Below are 20,538 nucleotides of genomic sequence, written 5' to 3'. Positions count from 1 at the left end.
TGATAAGAGTGTTTGCGAGCATATTACATAGTAGAACAAAAAAAAAAAAAAGAAGTGGTGGGAAGTCCTCGTGTTGCACCCATTTTTTTTCAGATAGATCGTTCGACGTTACGCGCGACTAGAACTATTGTCTGCTGGTTTATTCACAAATGTGAGTCATGGCGCAAGGGCATTTTACTTGATATTAAACAAGAAGCAGATGTGCAGTGTGCACACACAAGGATACAAATGACGGAAGAGGGGGGGGAGGAGGAGTGTATGTATTTGCAACGCGAAATGAAACAGGTGCGATCAAACCTGCACTAATGCACCGGATCCCATCAAAACTCCGAAGTTAAGTGTGCTTGGGCGAGAGTAGTACTAGGATGGGTGACCGCCTGTGAAGCCCTCCTGTTGCACCTATTTTTTTGCAGATGAGTCGTTCGATGTTACGCGTGACTAGAACTATCGTCCGCTTGTTTATTCGAAAATGTGAGTCACGGTGCCGGGGCATTTTACTTAATATTTGAATTAAAAGTAGAGGTGCAGTGCGCACGCACAAGAAAACAAATGACCGGAGGGGGGAAGGAAGGAGAAGTAGTGTATGTATTTGCAGTGCGAAATGAAATAGTTGCCATCATACAAGCACTAATGCACCTGATCCCATCAGAACTCCGCAGTTAAGTGTGCTTGGGCGAGAGTAGTACTAAGATTGGTGACCTCCCAGGAAGTCCTCTTGTTGCACCAATTATTTTGCAGAAGGGTCGTTCGACGTTACATGTCACTAGAACTATGATCCGCTGGTTTATTCGCAAATGTAAGTTATGGCACCGGGGCATTTCACTTGATATTAGAACGCGAAGAAGAGGTACAGTGTGCACGCATAAGGAAACAAATGACGGGAGGGGGGAAGGAATGAGAAGGAGTGTATGTATTTGCAGCGTGGAATGAAACAGGTGCAATCATACCAGCACTAATGCACCAGATCCCTTCTGAACTCTGAAGTTAAGTGTTCTTGGGCGAGAGTAGTACTAGGATGGGTGATCTCTTGGGAAGTTCTCGTGTTGCATCTATTTTTTTTCAGATTGGTCGTTCGATGTTACGCGCAACTGAAACTATGGTCCATTGGTTTATTCACAAATGTGAATCACAGCGCCTATGCATTTTACTTGATATTAGAACGAGAAGCAGAGGTGTAGTGTGCACGCACAAGGACACAAATGACGGGAGGGGGAATAGAAGAAGAAGGAGTGCTTATATTTGTAGAGCAAAATCGAACAGGTGCGATCATACCAGCACTAATGCACCGTATCCCATAAGAACTCCGCAATTAAATGTGCTTGGGTAAGAGTAGTACTAGGATGCGTGACCTCTTGGGAACTCCTTTCACCTATTTTTTTTGCAGATGGGTCGTTCGACGTTACGTGCGACTGGAATTATGGTCTACTGATTTATTTGCAAATGTGAGTCACGGCGCCGGAGCATTTTACTTGGTATTAGAACAAGATGGAAAGATGCAGTGTGCACGTATAATGAAACAAATGACGGAAGGGGGGGGGGGAAGAGAAGGAGTATATGTATTTGCATCGCGGAATCAATCAGGTGCGATCATAACAACATTAATGCACCGGATCCCATCAGAACTCCGCAGTTAAGTGTGCTTGGGCGAGAGTAGTTCTAAGATGGGTGACCTTCTAGGAAATACTCGTTTGCACCCATTTTTTTTGCAGATGGGTCATTCGACGTTATGCGCGACTAGAACTATGGTCCGCTGGTTTATTCGCAAATGTGAGTCACGGCACCGAGGCATTTTACTTGATATTAAAACGAGAATGAGAGGTGCAATGTGCACGCACAAGGAAATAAATGACGGGAGGGGGGAGGGAAAGAGAAGGAGTGTATGTATTTGCACCGCGAAATGAAACAGGTGCGATCATACCGGTACTAATGCACCGGATCCCATCAGAACTCCGTAGTTAAGTGTGCTTGGGCAAGAGTAGTACTAGGATTGGTGACCTCCTAGGAAGTCCTCGTGTTGCACTCACTTTTTTACAGACGGGTCATTCGACGTTACGCGCGACTGGAACTATAGTCCGCTGATTTATTCACAAATGTGAGTTACGGTATCAGAGGCATTTCACCTGATATTAGAAGGAGGAGAGGTGTAGTGTGCACGCACAAGAAAATAAATGAGGGGAGGGGGGAGGGAAGGAGAAGGAGTGTATATATTTGCACCACAAAATGAAACAGGTGCGATCATACAAGCTAATGCACCGGATCCCATCGAAAACTCCGTAGTTAAGCGTGCTTGGGCGAGAGTAGTGCTAAGATGGGTGACCTCCTGGGAAGTCCTCGTGTTGCACCAATTTTTTTGCAGATGGGTCGTTTGACGTTACGCGTGACTGGAACTATGATCCGCGTGTTGCAACTATTTTTTTGCAGATTGGTCGTTCGACGTTACACGCAACTGGATCATAGCAGCACTAATGCACCGGATCCCATCAGAACTCCGTAGTTAAATATGGTTCGGCGAGAGTAGTACTAGGATTGGTGACCTCCTGGGAAGTCCGCGTGTTGCAAATATTTTATTGTAGATGGGTCGTTCGATGTTACGTGCGACTGGAACTATGGTCTGCTGGTTTATTCGCAAATGTGAGTCACGGCACCAGGACATTTTAGTTGATATTAAAATGAGAAAGAGAGGTGTATTGTGCATGCACAAGGAAACAAATTACAAGAGGGGGGAGGGAAGGAGAAAGAGTGTATGTATTCGCAGCGCGAAATGAAAGATGTGCGATCATACTAGCACTAATGTACCGGATAGCATCAGAACTACGCAGCTAAGTGTGCCTGGACGAGAGTAGTACTAGGATAGGTGACTTCCTGTGAAGTACTTGTGTTGCATCTATTTTTTTACAGATGGGTCGTTCAACATTACGCACGATTGGAACTATGGTCCGCTGGTTTATTCGTAAATGTAAGTCACGACGCCGGGGCATTTTACTTGATATTAGAACGAGAAGGAGAGGTGAACTATGCACTCACAAGGAAACAAATGATGGGAGGGGGAAGGGAAGGAGAAGGAGTGTATGTATTTATAGCGCGGAGTAAAACAGGTGCGATCATAACAGCACTAATGCACTGGATCCCATCATAACTCCCCAGTCAAGTGTGCTTGGTTGAGAGTAGTACTAGGATAGGTGACCTCCTAGGAAGTCCTTGTGTTGCACCCATTTTTTTACAGATGGGTTGTTCGACGTTACGCACGACTGGAACTATGGTCCACTAGTTTATTCGCAAATGTGAGTCACGGCACCAGAGCATTTTACTTGATATTAGAACGAGAAGGAGAGGTGCAGTGTGCACGCACAAGAAAACAAACGACGGGAGGGGGGAGGGAAGGAGGAGTGAATATATTTGCAGTGCGAAATGAAACAGTTGCGATAATACCAGCACTAATGCACTGGATCCCATCAGAACACCGTAGTTAAATGTGCTTTGCGTGAGTAGTACTAGGATGGGTGACCTCTTAGGAAGTCCTCATGTTGCACCCATTTTTTTGCAGATGGGTCGTTCGACGTTACGCACGATGGGAACTATACTCCGCTGGTTTATTCGCAAATGTGAGTCACAGCGTCGTGACAATTTACTTGATATTAGAACGAAAAGGAGCGGTGCAGTGTGCACCGACAAGGAGACAAATGACGAGAGGGGGGAGGGAAGGAGAAGGAGTGTATGTATTTGCAGGGCGGAATGAAAGATGTGTGATCATACCAGCACTAATGCACCAGATCCCATCAGAACTTCACAGTTAAGTGTGTTTGGCTTGAGTAGTACTAGGATGGGTGTCCTCCTGGGAAGTCCTCGTGTTGCACCTATTTTTTTGCAGATGGGTCGTTCCACATTACGCACGACTGGAACTATGCTCCACTGGTTTATTCGCAAATGTGAGTTACGGCGCCGGGGCATTTTACTTGATATTAGAACGAGAATGAGAGATGAAGTGTGCACACACAAGGAAACAAATGATGGGAGGGCGAGGGAAGGAGAAGGAGTGTATGTGTTTGCAAGGCGAAATGAAAGATATACGATCATACTAGTACTAATGCACCGGATCGCATCAGAACCCCACAGTTAAGTGTGCTTAGTGAGAGTAGTAGTAGGATGGATGACCTCCTGGAAAGTCCTCGTGTTGCACCCATTTTTTTGCAGATGGGTCGTTTGACGTTACGTGCGACTGGAACTATGTTCCGCTGGTTTATTCGTAAATGTGAGTCACGGCGCCGAGGCATTTTACTTGAAATTAGAACGCGAATGAGAGTTGTAGTGTGCATGCACAAGGAAACAAATGACTGGAGGGGGAAGGGAAGGAGGAGTGTATGTATTTGTAGCGCAGAATGAAACAGGTGCCATTATACCATCACTAATTCACCGGATCCCATCACAACTCTGCAGTTAAATGTGCTTGGGCAAGTATAGTACTAGAAGTGGTGACCTTTTGGGTAGTCCTTGTGTTGCACCTATTTTTCTCAGATGGGGCATTCGACGTTACGCGCGGTTGGAACTATCATCCGCTGGTTTATTCCCAAATGTGAGTCACAGCGCCAAGGCATTTTACTTGATATTAGAACGAGAAGGAGAGGTGCAATGTGCACGCACAAGGAAACAAATGACGGGAGGGGGGAGGGAAGGAGAAGGAGTCTATGTGTTTGTAGCGCGGAATGAAGGATGTGTGATCATACCATCACTAATGATCCGAATCTCATCATAATTCCACAGTTAAGTGTGCATGGACGAGAGTGGTACTAGGATGGGTGACCTCCTGGAAAGTTCTCGTGTTGCACCTATTTTTTTGCAGATGGGTCGTTCGACGCTACGCACGACTAGAACTATGGTCCGCTGGTTTATTTGTAAATTTGAGTCACGGTACCAGAGCATTTTACTTGATATTAGAACGAGAAGCAGAGGTGCAGTGTGCACGTACAAGGAAACAAATGACGGGAGGGGGGAGGGAAGGAGAAGGAGTGTATGTATTTGCAGCGGAACCTGAAACAGGTGCGATCATACCAGCACCAATGCATCAGATCCTATTAGAACTCCGCAGTTAAGTGTGCTTGGGCGAGAGTAGTACTAAGATAGGTGACCTCTTGGGAAGTCCTCGTGTTGCACCCATTTTTTACAGTTAGGTCTTTCGACGTTATGCACGACTAGAACTATGGTCCGCTGATTTATTCACAAATATGAGTCACGGCACCGGGGCATTTTACTTTATATTAGAACGAGAAAAAGAGGTGCAGTGTGTACGCACAAGGAAACAAATGACGGGAGGGGGAAGGGAAGGAGATGGAGTGTATGTATTTATAGCGTAGAATAAAAAAGGTGCGATTATACCAGCACTAAAGCACCAGATCCGATCAGAACTCCGCAGTTAAGTGTGTTTGGGCGAGAGTAGTACAAAGATGGGTGATCTCCTGGGAAGTTCTCGTGTTGCACCCTTCTTTTTGCAGACAGGGCGTCAAACATTCAACTGGACCGGAGTGATGGTCCGCCGGTTCATTTGCAAACGTGAGTCACAGCACCAGAGCATTTTTCTTAATATTTTTCCAACATTCAATTAAAGCCCATCACGTAATGAGAGTGTCATTGCGAGCATCTTAAATAGTAGAACAACAAAAAATGAGAGGCGGCGGGCGATCCGTTAATATGAGCATGAGTCGAAATGGGTCGTTCGACGTTACGTGCGACTAGAACTATTGTCCACTGATTTATTTGCAAATGTTAGTCACGGCACCAGGTCATTTTACTTGATATTAAAAGGAGAAGGAGAGGTGCAGTGTGCAAGCACAAGGAAACAAATGACGGGAGGGGGGAGGGAAGGAGAAGGAGTGTATGTATTTGCAGCGCAGAATGAAATAGGTGCCATTATACCATCACAAATTCACCACATCCCATCAGAACTCAGCAGTTAAATGTGCTTGGGCGAGTGTAGTACTAGGAGTGGTGACCTCCTGAGAAGTCCCCGTGTTGCACCTATTTTTTTCAAATGGGGCGTTCGATATTACACGCGACTGGAACAATGGTCCGCTGGTTTATTCGCAAATGTGGGTCAAGGCACTGGGGTATTTTACTTGATATTAGAAAGAGATGCAGATGTGTAGTGTGCACGCACAAGGAAACAAATTACAAGAGGGAGGAGGAAAGAAGAAGGAGTTTATGTATTTACAGCGCGGAATGAAACAGGTTCGATCATGCCAGCACTAATTCACCTGATTCTATCAGCACTCCACAGTTAAGTGTGCCTGGGGAAGAGTAGTATTAGGATGGGTGACCTCTTGGGAAGTACTCTTGTTGCTCTTGTCTTTTTCTTAATATTTTTCGTGCATCCATTTATAGTCGACTATGTGATAAGAGTGTCATTATGAGCATCGTAAATAATAGAAAAAGCAAAACAGAGTTGCGGCGGGCGGTCTGTTCATCTGTGCGTGAGTCGAGCAACGAGGCATTTTGTTTCATATTACAACTAAAAGTAGAGGTGCGGTGTCCACACAGAGCGAAACAAATAATGGGAGGGGGGAGGGAAAGAGAAGGGGTATATGTATTTGAAGTGAGGAATAGGACGGGTGGGATCATACTAGCACTTATGCATCGTATCCCATCATAATCTACAGTTAAGTGTGTTTGGGCGACAGTAGTACTAGGATGAGTGACCTCCTGGGAGGTGCTTGTGTTGCACCCGTCTTTTTGGAGACAGGGCATCAAACGTTACGCTCGACCGAAGCCATAGTCCGCTGGTTCATTTGCCAGCGTGAGTGCCGCACTGGGGCATTTTGCTTACTTTTTTTTGTGCACTCATTTATAGTCCACCACGTGATAAGAGAGTCATTACGAGCATCCTATATAGTAGAATAAAATGATGAGAGGGGGGAGGGAAGGAGAAGGGCTATATGTATCTGCAATGGGAAATGAGACAGTTGCGATCATACAAACACTAATGCACAGGATCCCATCAGAATTCTGTAGTCAAGCGTGCTTGGGCGAGATTAATTCTAGGATGGGTGACCTCCTGGAAAGTCCTCGTGTTGAACCTGTCTTTTTGTAGATGAGGTGTTAAACGTTAAGTGTGGTCGGAGCCACAATCTGCCAGTGTGAGTCGCGGGGCCTGAAAATTTTGCTTAATATTTTTCATGCATTCATTTATAGTTCACCACGTGATAAAAGTATCATTACGAGTATCTTACATAGTATAACAATGAAAAACGAAGTACGGCGGGCGATCCATTCATCTGGGCATGAGTCGAGGTGCCGGGGTATTTCGCTTGATATTAGAACTAGAAACAAAGGTGTGGTGTGTGCGCACAACGAAATAAATGACGGGAGGGGGGAGGGAAGGAGAAGGGGCATATGTACTTGTAGCGTGGAATTGAAGGGGTGCGATCATACCTACACTAATGCACTAGATCCCATCGAATTTCGTAGTTAAGTGTGTTTGGGCGGAAGTAGTATTAGGATGGGTGAGCTCTTGGAAAGTTCTCATGTTCCACTCATTTTTTTGCTGACGGGACGTTAAACATTATACGTGATCAAAGCCATTGTCCCTCAGAGTGAGTCGCCAAGACATTTTTCTTAATATTTTTTGTGCATTCATTTATAGTTCGCCACATAATAAGAGTGTCATTACGAGTATCTTACATAGTAGAATAACGAAAAATGAGGTGCAGGGGTAGTTCATTAATCTGGGCGTGAGTCGAGGCGCTGGAGCATTTTGCTCTATATTAAAACTATAAGCAGAGGTGCAGTGTTCGCGCATAGTGAAACAAATAACAAGGGGGGAGGGAGGGAGAAGGGATATATGTATTTGTAGCGCAAAATAGAAGAGGTGCGATCATACTAGCGCTAATGCACTGGATCCCATCGAACTCCGTAGTTGAGCGTGTTTTGGCGAGAGTAGTACTAGGATGGGTGATCTTTTGGGAAGTTCTCGTGTTGCGCCCGTTTTTTTACGGATGGACTGTTAAACATTATGCGTAATAGGAGCCATAGTCCGTCGGTATGAGTCGTGGCGCCAGAATATTTTGCTTAATATTTTTCGTGCATTCATTTATAGTCCACCACATGATAAGAGTGTCATTACGAACATCTTACATAGTAGAACAATGAAAAATGAGGTACGACAGGTGGTTCGTTTATCTAGGCGTGAGTCGAGGTGCATGGACATTTCGTTTGATATTAGAACTAGAAACAGAGGTGTAGTGTGCCTGCACAGCGAAACAAATGACGGGAGGGGGGAGGGAAGGAAAAGGGGTATATATATTTGCAGCACGAAATGGAAGGGGTGCGATCATACCAACACTAATGCATCGGATCCTGTCGAACTCCACAGTTAAGCGTGCTCTAGTGAAAGTAGTATTAAGATTTTGCTTAATATTTTTTGTGCATTCAATTAAAGCCCGTCACGTGTTGAGAGTGTCATTGCGAGCATCTTACATAGTAGAACAATGAAAAAGGAGGTGCGGCGGGTGTTTCATATAGACATGAGTCGAGGCGTTGGGGCATTTCGCTCGATATTAGAACTAGAAGCAGAGGTGAGTTGCGCCCACAGCGAAATAAATGATGGGAAGGGAGAGGGAAGGGGAATGGATATATGTATTTGCGGCGCAAACCAAAACGATTGCGATCATACCAGCACTAGTTCACCAGATCCCATCAGAACTCTACAGTCAAGCGTTCTTGGGCGAGAGTAGTACTAGGATGCGTGAGCTTCTAGTAAGTGCTCATGTTGCACCCTTCTTTCTACAGATGGGGCGTCAAATGTTATGCGGGACCGGAGCGACGGTTCGTCGGGGCATTTTGCTTAATATTTTTTGCACATTCAATTAAAAAAAATCACGTGATAAGAGTGTCATTGCGAGCATCTTACGTAATATAACAACAAAAAACGAGGTGCGGTGGGCGATCCGTTCATATGGGCATGAGTCGAGGCACCACGGCATTTCGCTTAATATTAGAACTAGAAGAAGAGGTGAGGTGCGTGCACAGTGAATCAAATGACGGGAGGGGAGAGGGAAGGAGAAGAGGCATATGTATTTACGGCCCACACAAGAAAGTCTGCGATCATACCAACACTAATTCACCGGATCCCATCAGAACTCTATAGTTATGCATGCTTGGGCTACAGTAGTACTAGGATGGGTTACCTCATGGGAAGCTCTCGGCGCTCATGTTGCATCCTTCTTTTTTCAGACTGGGCGTTAAACATTACGCGGGACCAGAGCGATGGTCCACCGGTTTATTCGCAAACTTGAGTAACGGCGACGGGGCATTTTGCTTAATATTTTTCATGCATTCAATTGAAGCCCATCACGTGATGAGAGTGTCAGCGAGCATATTACATAGTAGAAGAACAAAAAACGAAAAGCAGTGGTGACCTCTTAGGAAGTCCTCGTGTTGCACCCATTTTTTTTCAAATGGATCGTTCGACGTTACGCACGAGTAAAACTATTGTCCACTGAGTTATTCGCAAATGTGAGTCATGGCGCCGGGGCATTTTACTTGATATTAGAACGAGAATGAGAGATGCAGTGTGCACGCACAAGGAAACAAATTACGGGAGGGGGGAGAGAAGGAGGAGGAGTGTATGTATTTGCAGCGCAGAAGCAAAATGGTGCGATCATACCAGCACTAATGCATCAGATCCAATCAGAACTCCACAGTTAAGTGTGCTTGGGCGAGAGTAGTACTAGGATGGGTGGCCTCCAGGGAAGTCCTCGTGTTGCACCTATTTTTTTGCAGATGGGTATTTCGACGTTATGCGCGACTGGAACTATGATCCGCTGGTTTATTAGCAAATGTGAGTCACGGCACCGGGGTATTTTACTTGATATTAGAATGAGAAGTAGAGGTGCAGTGTGCACGCCCAAGGAAACAAATGATGGGAGGGGGGAGGGAAGGAGAAGGAGTGTATGTATTTGCAGTGCGGAATGAAATAGGTGCGATCATACCAGCACTAATGCATCAGATCCCATCAAAACTCCACAGTTAAGTGTGTTTGGGCGATAATAGTACTAGGATGGGTGACCTCATTTGAAATCCTTATGTTGCATCTATTTTTTTGCAGATGGGTTTTTCGACATTACGCGCGACTAGAATTATGGTCCGTTGGTTCATTCACAAATGTGAGTCACGACGCCAAGGCATTTTACTTGATATTAGAACGAGAAGGAGAGGTATAGTGTGCACGCACAAGGAAACAAATGAGGGGAGGGGGGAGGAAAGGAGAAGGAGTGTATGTATTTGCAGTGCGGAATGAAACAGATGCGATCCTACCAGCACTAATGCACCAGATCCCATCAGAACTCCACAGTTAAGTTTGCTTGGGCGAGAGTAGAACTAGGATGGTTGACCTCCTGGGAAGTCCTCGTGTTGCACCCATTTTTTTGCAGATGGGTCGTTCGACGTTACGCGCGACTGGAATTATAGTTCGTTGGTTTATTCACAAATGTTAGTCACGGCGCCGGGGCATTTTACTTGATATTAGAATGAGAAGCAGAGGTACAATGTGCACGCACAAGGAAACAAATGAAAGAAAGGGGAAAGGAAAGGAGAAGGAGTGTATGTATTTGCAGCGCAAAATGAAACAGGTGCGATCATACTAGCACTAATGCACCGGATCTCATCATAACTTCACAGTTAAGTGTGCTTGGGCGAGAGTAAAGCTCGGATGGGTGACCTCTTAGGAAATACTCGTGTTGCACCCATTTTTTTTCAGATGAGTTGTTCGACGTTACGCGCGACTTGAACTATAGTCCGTTGGATTATTCGCAAATGTAAGTCACGGCACTGAAAAATTTTAGTTGATATTAGAACGAGAAGGAGGGGTGCAGTGTGCACGCACAAGGAAACAAATGACAGGCGAGGGGAGGGAAGTAGAAAGAGTGTATGTATTTGCAGGGCCGAATAAAATAGGTGCGATCATACCAGCACTAATGCACCGGATCCCTTCTGAACCCCGCATTTAAGTGTGCTTGGGCAAGAGTTGTACTAGGATGGGTGACCTCCTAGGAAGTACTCGTGTTGCACTCATTTTTTTACAGATGGGTCGTTCGACGTTACGCGCGACTGAAACTATGTTCTGCTGGTTTATTTGCAAATGTGAGTCATGGTTCCGATGCATTTTACTTGATATTAAAACAAGAATGAGAGGTGCAATGTGCACGCATAAGGAAACAAATGAAGGGAGGGGGGAGGGAATGAGAATGAGTATATTTATTTGCAGCGCATAATGAAACAGGTGCGATCCTACCAGCACTAATGCACCAGATCCCATCAGAACTTCGCGTTGAAGGTTGCTTGGGCGAGAGTAGCACTAGGATGGGTGACCTCCTCGAAAGTACTCGTATTGCACCGATTTTTTTGCAGATGGGTCGCTCGACGTTACGCGCAACTAGAACTGTAGTCCGCTGGTTTATTTGCAAATATGAGTAGCTGCGCCGGGGCATTTTAATTGATATTAGAACAAGAAGGAGAGGGGTAGTGTGCATGCACAAGGAAATAAATTACGGAAGGGGGGAGCGAAGGAGAAGGAGTGTATGTATTTGCAAAGCGAAAGCAAACAGGTGCGATCATACCAGCACTAATGCACCGGATCCCATCAGAACTCTGCAGTTAAGTGTGTCTAGGCGAGAGTAGTACTAGGATGGGTGACCCCTTAGAAAGTCCTCGTGTTGCACATTTTTTTTTTCAAATGGGTCGTTCGATGTTACGCGCGACTGGAACTATGGTCTGCTAGTTTATTCTTAAAAGTGAGTAACGGCGCCAGGGCAGTTTGCTTGATATTAGAACAAGAAGCGGAAGTGTAGTGTGCACGCACAAGGAAACAAATGACGGAAGGGGGGAGGGAAGGAGAAAGAGTGTATATATTTGCAGCGAAGAATGAAACAGGTGTGATCATACCAGGATTAATGCACAGGAGCCTATCAGAACTCCACAGTTAAGTATGCTTGGGCGAGAGTAGTACTAGAATTATTGACCTCTTGGGAAGTCCTCTTTTTGCACCTATTTTTTTATAGATGGGTCGTTCGACGATACGCGCGACTAGAACTATGGTCCACTGGTTTATTCGCAAAAGTGAGTCACGTCACCTAGGCATTTTACTTGATATTAGACCGACAAGGAGAAGTGCATTGTGCACGCACAAGGAAACAAATGACGGGAGGGGGGAGGGAAGGAGAAGGAGTGTATGTATTTGCAGCGCGGAATGAAACAGGTGCCATTATACCATCACTAATTCATCGGATCTCATCAGAACTCCGCAGTTAAATGTTCTTGGGCGAATGTAGCACTAGGAGTGGTGACCTCCTGAGAAGTTCCCATGTTGCAACTTTTTTTTTGCAGATGGGTCGTTCGATGTTACGCGTGACCTAAACTATGGTCCGCTGGTTTATTCGCAAATGTGAGTAACGACGCCGGGGCATTTTACTTGATATTAGAACGAGAAAGAGAGATGTAGTGTGCACGCACAAGGAAACAAATGACGGGATGGGGGAGAGAAGGAGAAGTACCATATGTTTTTGTAGCGCAGAATGAAACATGTGCTATTATACCATCAATAATTCACCGGATTCCATCAGAACTCTGCAGTTAAATGTGCTTGGGCGAGTGTAGTACTAGGAGTGGTGACCTTCTAGGAAGTTCTCCTTGTTGCTCTCATTTTTTTTGCAGATTGGTCGTTCGACGTTACGCGTGACTAAAACTATAGGCCTCTAGTTTATTCACAAATGTGACTCACGGCGCTTGGGCAATTTGCTTGATATTAGAATGAGAAACAGAGGTGCAGTGTGTACGCACAAGGAAACAAATGACGGGAGGGGGGAAGGAAGAAGAAGGAGTGTATATATTTGCAGCGTGGAATGAAACAGGCGCGATCATACCAAAACTAATGCACCAGATCCTATCAGAACTCCGCAGTTAATTGTTCTTGGGCAAGAGTATTACTAGGATGGGTGACCTCTTGGGAAGTCCTCGTGTTGCACCCCTTTTTTTTTGTGGGTCGTTCGACGTTATGCGCGACTGGCACTACGGTCTGCTGGTTTATTCGCCAATGTGAGTCACGGCGCCGAGAAATTTTAGTTGATATTAGAACGAGAAGTAGAGGTGCAGTGTGCACACACAAAGAAACAAATGACGGGAGGGGAGAGGGAAGGAGAACGAGTGTATGTATTTACAGCGCAGAATAAAACAGGTGCGATCATACCAGCATTAATGCACCGGATCCCTTCTGAACTCCGCAGGTAAGTGTGCTTGGGAGAGAGTTGTACTAGGATTGGTGACCTCCTGGCAAGTACTCGTGTTGCACACATTGTTTTGCAGATGGGTCGTTCGACGTTACGTGCAACTAGAACTATGGTCCGCTGATTTATTCGCAAATGTGAGTCAAGGCGCCGATACATTTTACTTGATATTAAAACATGAATGAGAGGTGCAGTGTGCACGCACAAGGAAACAATTGACGGGAGGGGGGAGGGAATGAGAATAAGTGTATTAATTTACAGCGCGGATAAAACAGGTGCGATCATACCAGCACTAATGCACCGAATCTTATCAGAACTCTGCATTTAAGTTTGCTTGGGCGAGAGTAGAACTAGGATGGGTGACCACCTCGGAAATACTCGTGTTGCACCATTTTTTTGCAGATGGGTCGCTCGACGTTACGTGTGACTGAAAATATGATCCGCTGGTTTATTCGTAAATGTGAGTCACGGCGCTGGGGCATTTTACTTTATATTAGATGGAGAAAGAGAGGTACAGTGTGCACGCACAAGGAAACAAATGACAGGAGAGGGGAGGGAAGGAGAAGTAGTGTATGTATTTGCAGCGCATAATGAAATAGGTGCGATGATACCAGATTTAATGTACCAGACCCCATTAGAACTCGGGAGTTAAGTGTTCTTGGGAGAGAGTAGTACTAGGATGGGTGACCTCTTGGGAAGTGCTTGTGTTGCACCCATTTTTTTTTCAAATGGATCATTCGACATTACGCGCGACTAGAACTATTGTGTGCTGGTTTATTCGCAAATGTGAGTAACGGCACCAGGACAGTTTACTTGATATTAGAACGAAAAGAAGAGGTGCAGTGTGCATGCACAAGGAAACAAATGACGGGAGGGGGGAGAGAATGAGAAGGAGTGTATGTATTTGCAGCGCGGAAGCAAACAAGTGCGATCATACCAGCACTAATGCACTGGATTCCATCAGAACTTCGCAGTTAAGTGTGCTTGGGCGAGAGTAGTACTAGGATGAATGACCTCCTTGGAAGTCCTCATGTTGCATCCATCTTTTTCTTAATATTTTTTGTGCATCCATTTATAGTCCACGATGTGATAAGAGTGTCATTACAAGTATCGTGAATAATAGAACAAGCAAAACAGATGTACGGCGGGCGGTCCATTCATCTGGGCATGAGTCGAGGCAACGGGGCTTTTTGATTGATATTACAAGTAGAAGTAGAGGTGCGGTGTCCACACAGAGCGAAACAAATGATGGGAGGGGGGAGGGAAAGAGAAGGGGTATATGTATTTGAAGTGAGGAATAGGACAGGTGGGATCATACTAGCACTAGTGCGTCATATCCCATCATATTCTGCAGTTAAGCGTGTTTGGGCGAGAGTAGTACTAGGATGAGTGACATCCTGGGAAGTGCTTGTGTTGCACCCGTCTTTTTGCGGACAGGGCATCAAACGTTACGCGCGACCGAAGCCATAGTCTGCTGGTTCATTTGCCGGAGTGAGTCGCCGCGCCGGGGCATTTTGCTTACTTTTTTGTGTGCATTCATTTATAGTCCACCACGTGATAAAGGAGTCATTACGAGCATCTTACATAGTAGAATAATGAAAAAAAAAGGTGTGGCGGGTGGTCTTTTAATCTGGGCATAAGTCGAGGCATTGGGGCATTTTGCTTGATATTAGAATTAGAAACAGAGATGCAGTGTGCGCGCACAGTGGAAAAAATAACGGGAGAGGGGAGGAAAGGAGAAGGGGTACATGTATTTGCAATGCAGAATGGAAGGAGTGCGATCATACCAGTACTAATGCATCGAATCCGATCAAACTATGCAGTTAAGCATGCTTGGGTGAGAGTAGTACTAGGATCGGTAACCTCCTGAGAAGTCCACATGTTGCACTATCTTTTTGTAAACGGGGCATAAAACAATACATGTGATCGGAGTCACAATCTGCTGGCGTGAGTCGCGTCGCCAGAAAATTTTGCTTACTATTTTTTCGTGCATTCATTTATAGTCTACCACGTGATAAGAGTGTTATTACGAGTATCTTACATAGTAGAATAAAGAAAAATGAGGTACGGCAGGAGGTCCTTTCTTAAGGCGTGAGTCGAGGTGTCGCGGCATTTCACTTAATATTAGAACTATAAATAGAGATGCGGCGTGCGCACACAGCGAAAAAAATTGACGGGTGGGGGAGGGAAGGAGAAGGGGTATATGTATTTGCAGCGCAGAATGGAAGGGGTGCAATCATAATAGCATTAATACACCGGATCCCATCGAACTCCCTAGTTAAGCGTGCTTGGGCGAGAGTAGTACTAGGATGGGTGACCTCCTGGGAAGTTCTCTTGTTGCACCTATCTTTTTGCAGACGGAACGTCAAATGTTACGCGCGATCGGAGCCACAATCCGCCGGCATGAGTAGCGACATTGAAATATTTTGCTTAATATTTTACGTGCACTTATTTGTAGTCCACTACGTCATAAGAGTCTCATTACGAGAGTCTTACACAGTAGAATAATGAAGAAAGAGGCCCTAGGGGCCTCCGTTCTTCTGGGCGTGAGTCGAAGCGACATGGCATTTCGCTCTATATTAGAACTAAAAGCAGAGATGCGGTATGCCCGCACAGCGAAATAAATGATGGGATGGAGGAGGGAAGGAGAAGGGCTATATGTATTTGCAGTGGGGAATGGGACAGTTGCGATCATATAAACACTAATGCACAGGATCCCATCAGAACTCTGTAATCAAGTGTGCTTGGGCGAGATTAGTTCTAGGATGGGTGACCCCCTAGAAAGTCCTCGTGTTGAACCCGTATTTTTGTAGATGGGGGGTGCTAAACGTTAAGTGCGATTGGAGTCACAGTGTTCCGGTGTGAGTCATCGGGCCTGAAAATTTTGCTTAATATTTTTCGTGCATTCATTTATACATATTTGCGGCACGAAATGGAAGGAGTGCGACATACAAACACTAATGCACCGAATCTTGTCGAACTCCATAGTTAAGCGTGCTCTGGTGAAAGCAGTATTAGGATGGGTGACCTCTTGCGAAGTCCCCATGTTCCACCCATCTTTTTATAGACGGGGCGTTAAATGTTACGCGCGACTCGAACTATGGTCTGCTGGTTTATATGCAAATGTTAGTCACGGCACCGAGGCATTTTAATTGATATTAGAACGAGAAGGAGAGGTGCAGTGTGCACACACAAGGAAACAAATGACGGGAGGGGGGAGGAAAGGAGAAGGAGTATATGTATTTGCAGCGTGGAAGCAAACAGGTGCGATCATACCAGCACTAATGCACCGGATCCCATCAGAACTTCGCAGTTAAGTGTGCTTGGGCGAGAGTAGTACTAAGACGGGTGACCTCCTGGGAAGTCCTCGTGTTGCACCTATTTTTTTTTAAATGGATCGTTCGACGTTACGCGCGACTAGAACTATTGTCCACTGGTTTATTCGCAAATGTGAGTCACGACGCTAGGGCATTTTACTTGATATTAGAACGAGAAGGAGAGGTATAGTGTGCACATATAAGGAAACAAATGACGGGAGGGGGGAGGGAAGGAGAAGAAGTGTATGTATTTGCAGTGCGAAAACAAAAAGGTTCTATCATACCAGCACTATTGTACCGGATTCCATCAGAACTTCGCAGTTAAGTGTGCTTGGGCGAGAGTAGTACTAGGATGGATGACCACTTGGGAAGTCCTCGTGTTGAACGCATTTTTTTGCAGATGGGTCATTCAACGTTACGCGTAACTGGAACTATGGTCCGCTGGTTTATATGCATATGTTAGTCACGGCACCGTGGCATTTTAATTGATATTAGAACAAGAAAGAGATGTGTAATGTGCACGCACAAGGAAATCAATGACTGGAGGGGAGAGGGAAGGAGAAGGAGTGTATGTGTTTGCAGCACGGAAGCAAAAAAGTGCGATAGTACCAGCACTAATGCACCGGATCCCATCAGAACTTCACAGTGAAGTGTGCTTGGGCGAGAGTAGTACTAGGATGGGCGACCTCCTGGGAAGTCCTCGTGTTGCACCCATTTTTTTTCAAATGGATTGTTCGACGTTACACGCGGCTAGAACTATTATCCGCTGGTTTATTCATAAATGTGAGTCACGGTGCCAAGGCATTTTACTTGATATTAGAACGAGAAGGAGAGGTGCAGTGTGCACACACAAGGAAACAAATAACAGGAGGGGGGAGGGAAGGAGAAGGAGTGTATGTATTAGCAGCACGGAAGTAAACAGGTGCGATCATACCAGCAGTAATGCACCAGATCCCATAAGAACTTCGCAGTTAAGTGTGCTTGGGCGAGAATAGTACTAGGACAGGTGATCTCCTAGGAAGTCCTCGTGTTGCACCCATTGTTTTTCAAATGGATCATTCGACATTACGCGCAACTAGAACTATTGTCCGCTGGTTTATTCACAAATGTGACTCACGGCGTCGGGGCATTTTACTTGATATTAGAATGAGAATGAGAGGTGCAGTGTGCACGCATAAGGAATAAATGACGGGAGGGGGGAGGGAAGGAGAAGGAGTGTATGAATTTGCAGCGCGGAAGCAAACAAGTGCGATCATACCAGCACTAACGCACTGGATCCCATCAGAACTTCGCAGTTATGTGTGTTTGGGTGAGAGTAGTACTAGGACGGGTGACCTCCTGGGAAGTCCTCTTTTTGCACCCATTTTTTTTCATATGGATCGTTCGACATTAGGCACGACTAGAACTATTGTCCGTTGGTTTATTCGTAAATGTGAGTCACGGTGCCGGGGCTTTTTATTTGATATTAGAACGAGAAGAAGAGGTGCAGTGTGTACGCACAAGGAAATAAATGACGGGAGGGGAGAGGGAAGGAGAAGCAGTGTATATATTTGCAGCGCGGAATGAAATAGATGTTGTTATACCATCACTAATTCACCGGATCCCATCAGAACTCCGTAGTTAAATGTGCTTGGGTGCATGTAGTACTAGGAGTGGTGACCTCCTGGGAAGTCCTCGTGTTGCACCAATTTTTTTTCAGATGGGTCGTTCGATGTTACGCGCGACTAGAATTATTGTCTGTTGGTTTATTCACAAATGTGAGTCACCGCGCCAGGAAATTTTACTTGATATTAGAACAAGAAGGAGAGGTGCAGTGTGCATGCACAAGAAAAGAAATGATGGGAGGGGGGAGGGAAGGAGAAGGAGTGTCTGTATTTGCAGTGCGGAAGCAAAAAGGTTCTATCATACCAGCACTAATGCACCGGATCCCATCAGAACTCCACAGTTAACTTTGCTTGGGTTAGAGTAATACTAAGATGGGTGACCTCCTGGGAAGTCCTAGTGTTGCACAAATTTTTTTACAGATGGGTCTTTTGACGTTACGTGCGACTAGAACTATTGTCCGCTAGTTTATTTGTAAATGTGAGTCAAGGCGCCGTGGCAGTTTACTTGATATTAGAAGGAGAAGGAGAGGTGCAGTGTGCTCGCACAAGGAAACAAATGACGGGACGAGGGAGGAAAGGAGAAGGAGTGTATATATTTGTAGCGCGGAAGCAAACAGGTGCGAGCATACCAGCACTAATGCACCGGATCCCATCAGAAGTTCGCACTTAAGTGTTCTTGAGAGTGAGTAGTACTAGGACGGCTGACCTCCTAGGAAGTCCTCGTGTTGTACCCATTTTTTTTAAATGGATCGTTCGACATTACGCGCGACTAGAACTATTGTCCACTGGTTTATTCGCAAATGTGAGTCACGACACCGGGGAATTTTACTTAATATTAGAACGAGAAGGAGAGGTGCAGTGTGCATGCACAAGAAAAGAAATGACGGGAGGGGGGAGGGAAGGAGAAGGAGTGTATGTATTTGCAGCGCGGAATGAAAGATGTGCGATTATACCAGCACTAATTCGCCAAATCCCATCAGAACTTCGTAGTTAAGTATGATTGAGCGAGAGTAGTACTAGAAGTGGTGACCTCCTAGGATGTCCTCGTGTTGTAACTTTTTTTTGTAGATGGGTTGTTCAACATTACACGCGACAAGAACTATGGTCCGCTACTTTATTCGCAAATGTGATTCACGGCGCCGGAGCATTTTACTTGATATTAGAAGGAGAAACAGAGGTGCAGTGGGCACGCACAAGGAAATAAATGACGGGAGGGGGGAGGGATGGAGAAGCAGTGTATGTATTTACAGCGCGGAATGAAACAGGTGCCATTATACCATCACTAATTCACCGAATCCTATAAGAACTCCGCAGTTAAATGTGCTTAGGCGAGAGTAGTACTAAGATTGATAACCTCCTCGGAAGTACTCGTATTTCACCCATTTTTTTTCAGATGGGTTGTTCGACGTTACGCGCGACTGGAACTATGGTCCGCTAGTTTATTCGCAAATATGAGTCACAGCACTGGGGCATTTTACTTGATATTAGAAGGAGAAGGAGAGGTGCAGTGTACACGTACAACGAAACAAATGACAGGAGGAGGGAGGGAAGGAGAAGGAGTGTATGTATTTGTGGCGCAGTATGAAATATTTGCAATCATAGCAACACTAATGCATCGGATCTAATCAAAACTTCGCAGTTAAGTATGTTTGGGCGAGGGTAGTACTAGGATGGTTGAACTCCTGGGAAGTCCTCGTGTTGCAACCATTTTTTTACAGATAAGTCATTCGACGTTACGCGCGACTAGAACTATGCTTTGCTGGTTTATTCACGAATGTGAGTCACGATGCCGGGGTATTTTACTTGATATTAGAACGAGAAACAGAGGTGTAGTGTGCATGCACAAGGAAACAAATAACGGGAGGGGTGAGGGAAGGAGAAGGAGTGCTTGTATTTATAGCGCGGAAAGAAACAGGTGCAATTATACTATCACTATTTCACCGGATCCCATCAGAACTCTGTAGTTAAAAGTGCTTGGACGAGTGTAGTACTAGAAGTGGAGGCCTCTTGGGAAGTCCTTGTGTTGCACTCATTTTTTTACAGATGGGTCGTTTGATATTACGTGCGACTGGAGCTATGGTCCGTTGGTTTATTCGTAAATGTGAGTCACGGCGCTGGAGAATTTTACTTGATATTAGAACGAGAATGAGAGGTGCAGTGTGCACGCACAAGAAAAGAAATGATGGGAGGGGAGGAGGGAAGGAGAAGGAGTGTATGTACTTACAACGCGGAAGCATAAAGGTTCTATCATACCAGCACTAATGCACCGGATCCCATCAGAACTCCACAGTTAACTTTGCTTGGGTGAGAGTAGTATTAAGATGGGTGACCTCCTGGGAAGTCTTAGTGTTG

At 45.4% G+C, this 20,538-nt stretch overlaps 2 non-coding genes and 21 pseudogenes across 2 annotated transcripts; all 23 read left to right on the top strand.

Annotated features, from left to right (window-relative positions):
• Positions 1–283: 283 nt before the first annotated feature.
• LOC148256408 (5S ribosomal RNA) lies at positions 284–402 on the top strand (annotated as a pseudogene).
• A 531-nt stretch (positions 403–933) lies between these two features.
• On the top strand, positions 934–1,052 carry LOC148256407 (5S ribosomal RNA). The gene has a single exon (XR_015820769.1). It is a non-coding gene; the product is annotated as a 5S ribosomal RNA (ribosomal RNA).
• A 527-nt stretch (positions 1,053–1,579) lies between these two features.
• On the top strand, positions 1,580–1,697 carry LOC148256406 (5S ribosomal RNA; annotated as a pseudogene).
• Positions 1,698–1,904: 207 nt separating this feature from the next.
• LOC148256405 (5S ribosomal RNA) lies at positions 1,905–2,023 on the top strand (annotated as a pseudogene).
• Positions 2,024–2,227: 204 nt separating this feature from the next.
• On the top strand, positions 2,228–2,345 carry LOC148256404 (5S ribosomal RNA; annotated as a pseudogene).
• A 1,394-nt stretch (positions 2,346–3,739) lies between these two features.
• Positions 3,740–3,857, top strand: LOC148256403 (5S ribosomal RNA; annotated as a pseudogene).
• A 1,175-nt stretch (positions 3,858–5,032) lies between these two features.
• On the top strand, positions 5,033–5,151 carry LOC148256402 (5S ribosomal RNA; annotated as a pseudogene).
• Positions 5,152–5,356: 205 nt separating this feature from the next.
• LOC148256401 (5S ribosomal RNA) lies at positions 5,357–5,475 on the top strand (annotated as a pseudogene).
• Positions 5,476–7,853: 2,378 nt separating this feature from the next.
• LOC148256400 (5S ribosomal RNA) lies at positions 7,854–7,971 on the top strand (annotated as a pseudogene).
• Positions 7,972–9,638: 1,667 nt separating this feature from the next.
• Positions 9,639–9,757, top strand: LOC148256399 (5S ribosomal RNA; annotated as a pseudogene).
• A 531-nt stretch (positions 9,758–10,288) lies between these two features.
• Positions 10,289–10,407, top strand: LOC148256398 (5S ribosomal RNA; annotated as a pseudogene).
• A 532-nt stretch (positions 10,408–10,939) lies between these two features.
• LOC148256397 (5S ribosomal RNA) lies at positions 10,940–11,058 on the top strand (annotated as a pseudogene).
• Positions 11,059–11,589: 531 nt separating this feature from the next.
• LOC148256396 (5S ribosomal RNA) lies at positions 11,590–11,708 on the top strand (annotated as a pseudogene).
• Positions 11,709–12,891: 1,183 nt separating this feature from the next.
• On the top strand, positions 12,892–13,010 carry LOC148256395 (5S ribosomal RNA; annotated as a pseudogene).
• A 204-nt stretch (positions 13,011–13,214) lies between these two features.
• LOC148256394 (5S ribosomal RNA) lies at positions 13,215–13,333 on the top strand (annotated as a pseudogene).
• Positions 13,334–13,862: 529 nt separating this feature from the next.
• Positions 13,863–13,981, top strand: LOC148256393 (5S ribosomal RNA; annotated as a pseudogene).
• A 207-nt stretch (positions 13,982–14,188) lies between these two features.
• LOC148256392 (5S ribosomal RNA) lies at positions 14,189–14,307 on the top strand (annotated as a pseudogene).
• A 1,186-nt stretch (positions 14,308–15,493) lies between these two features.
• LOC148256391 (5S ribosomal RNA) lies at positions 15,494–15,611 on the top strand (annotated as a pseudogene).
• A 916-nt stretch (positions 15,612–16,527) lies between these two features.
• Positions 16,528–16,646, top strand: LOC148256390 (5S ribosomal RNA). Its single transcript, XR_015821180.1, has one exon. It is a non-coding gene; the product is annotated as a 5S ribosomal RNA (ribosomal RNA).
• Positions 16,647–16,852: 206 nt separating this feature from the next.
• Positions 16,853–16,971, top strand: LOC148256389 (5S ribosomal RNA; annotated as a pseudogene).
• A 206-nt stretch (positions 16,972–17,177) lies between these two features.
• LOC148256388 (5S ribosomal RNA) lies at positions 17,178–17,296 on the top strand (annotated as a pseudogene).
• A 206-nt stretch (positions 17,297–17,502) lies between these two features.
• LOC148256387 (5S ribosomal RNA) lies at positions 17,503–17,621 on the top strand (annotated as a pseudogene).
• Positions 17,622–17,826: 205 nt separating this feature from the next.
• Positions 17,827–17,945, top strand: LOC148256386 (5S ribosomal RNA; annotated as a pseudogene).
• The last annotated feature ends 2,593 nt before the right edge of the window (positions 17,946–20,538 follow it).

The sequence above is a fragment of the Carica papaya genome, chromosome 5 (assembly GCF_054855325.1).
Source record: "Carica papaya isolate Zhongbai chromosome 5, ASM5485532v1, whole genome shotgun sequence".
NCBI lineage: Eukaryota > Viridiplantae > Streptophyta > Magnoliopsida > Brassicales > Caricaceae > Carica > Carica papaya.
This window is presented reverse-complemented; position numbering and strand designations above follow the sequence as displayed.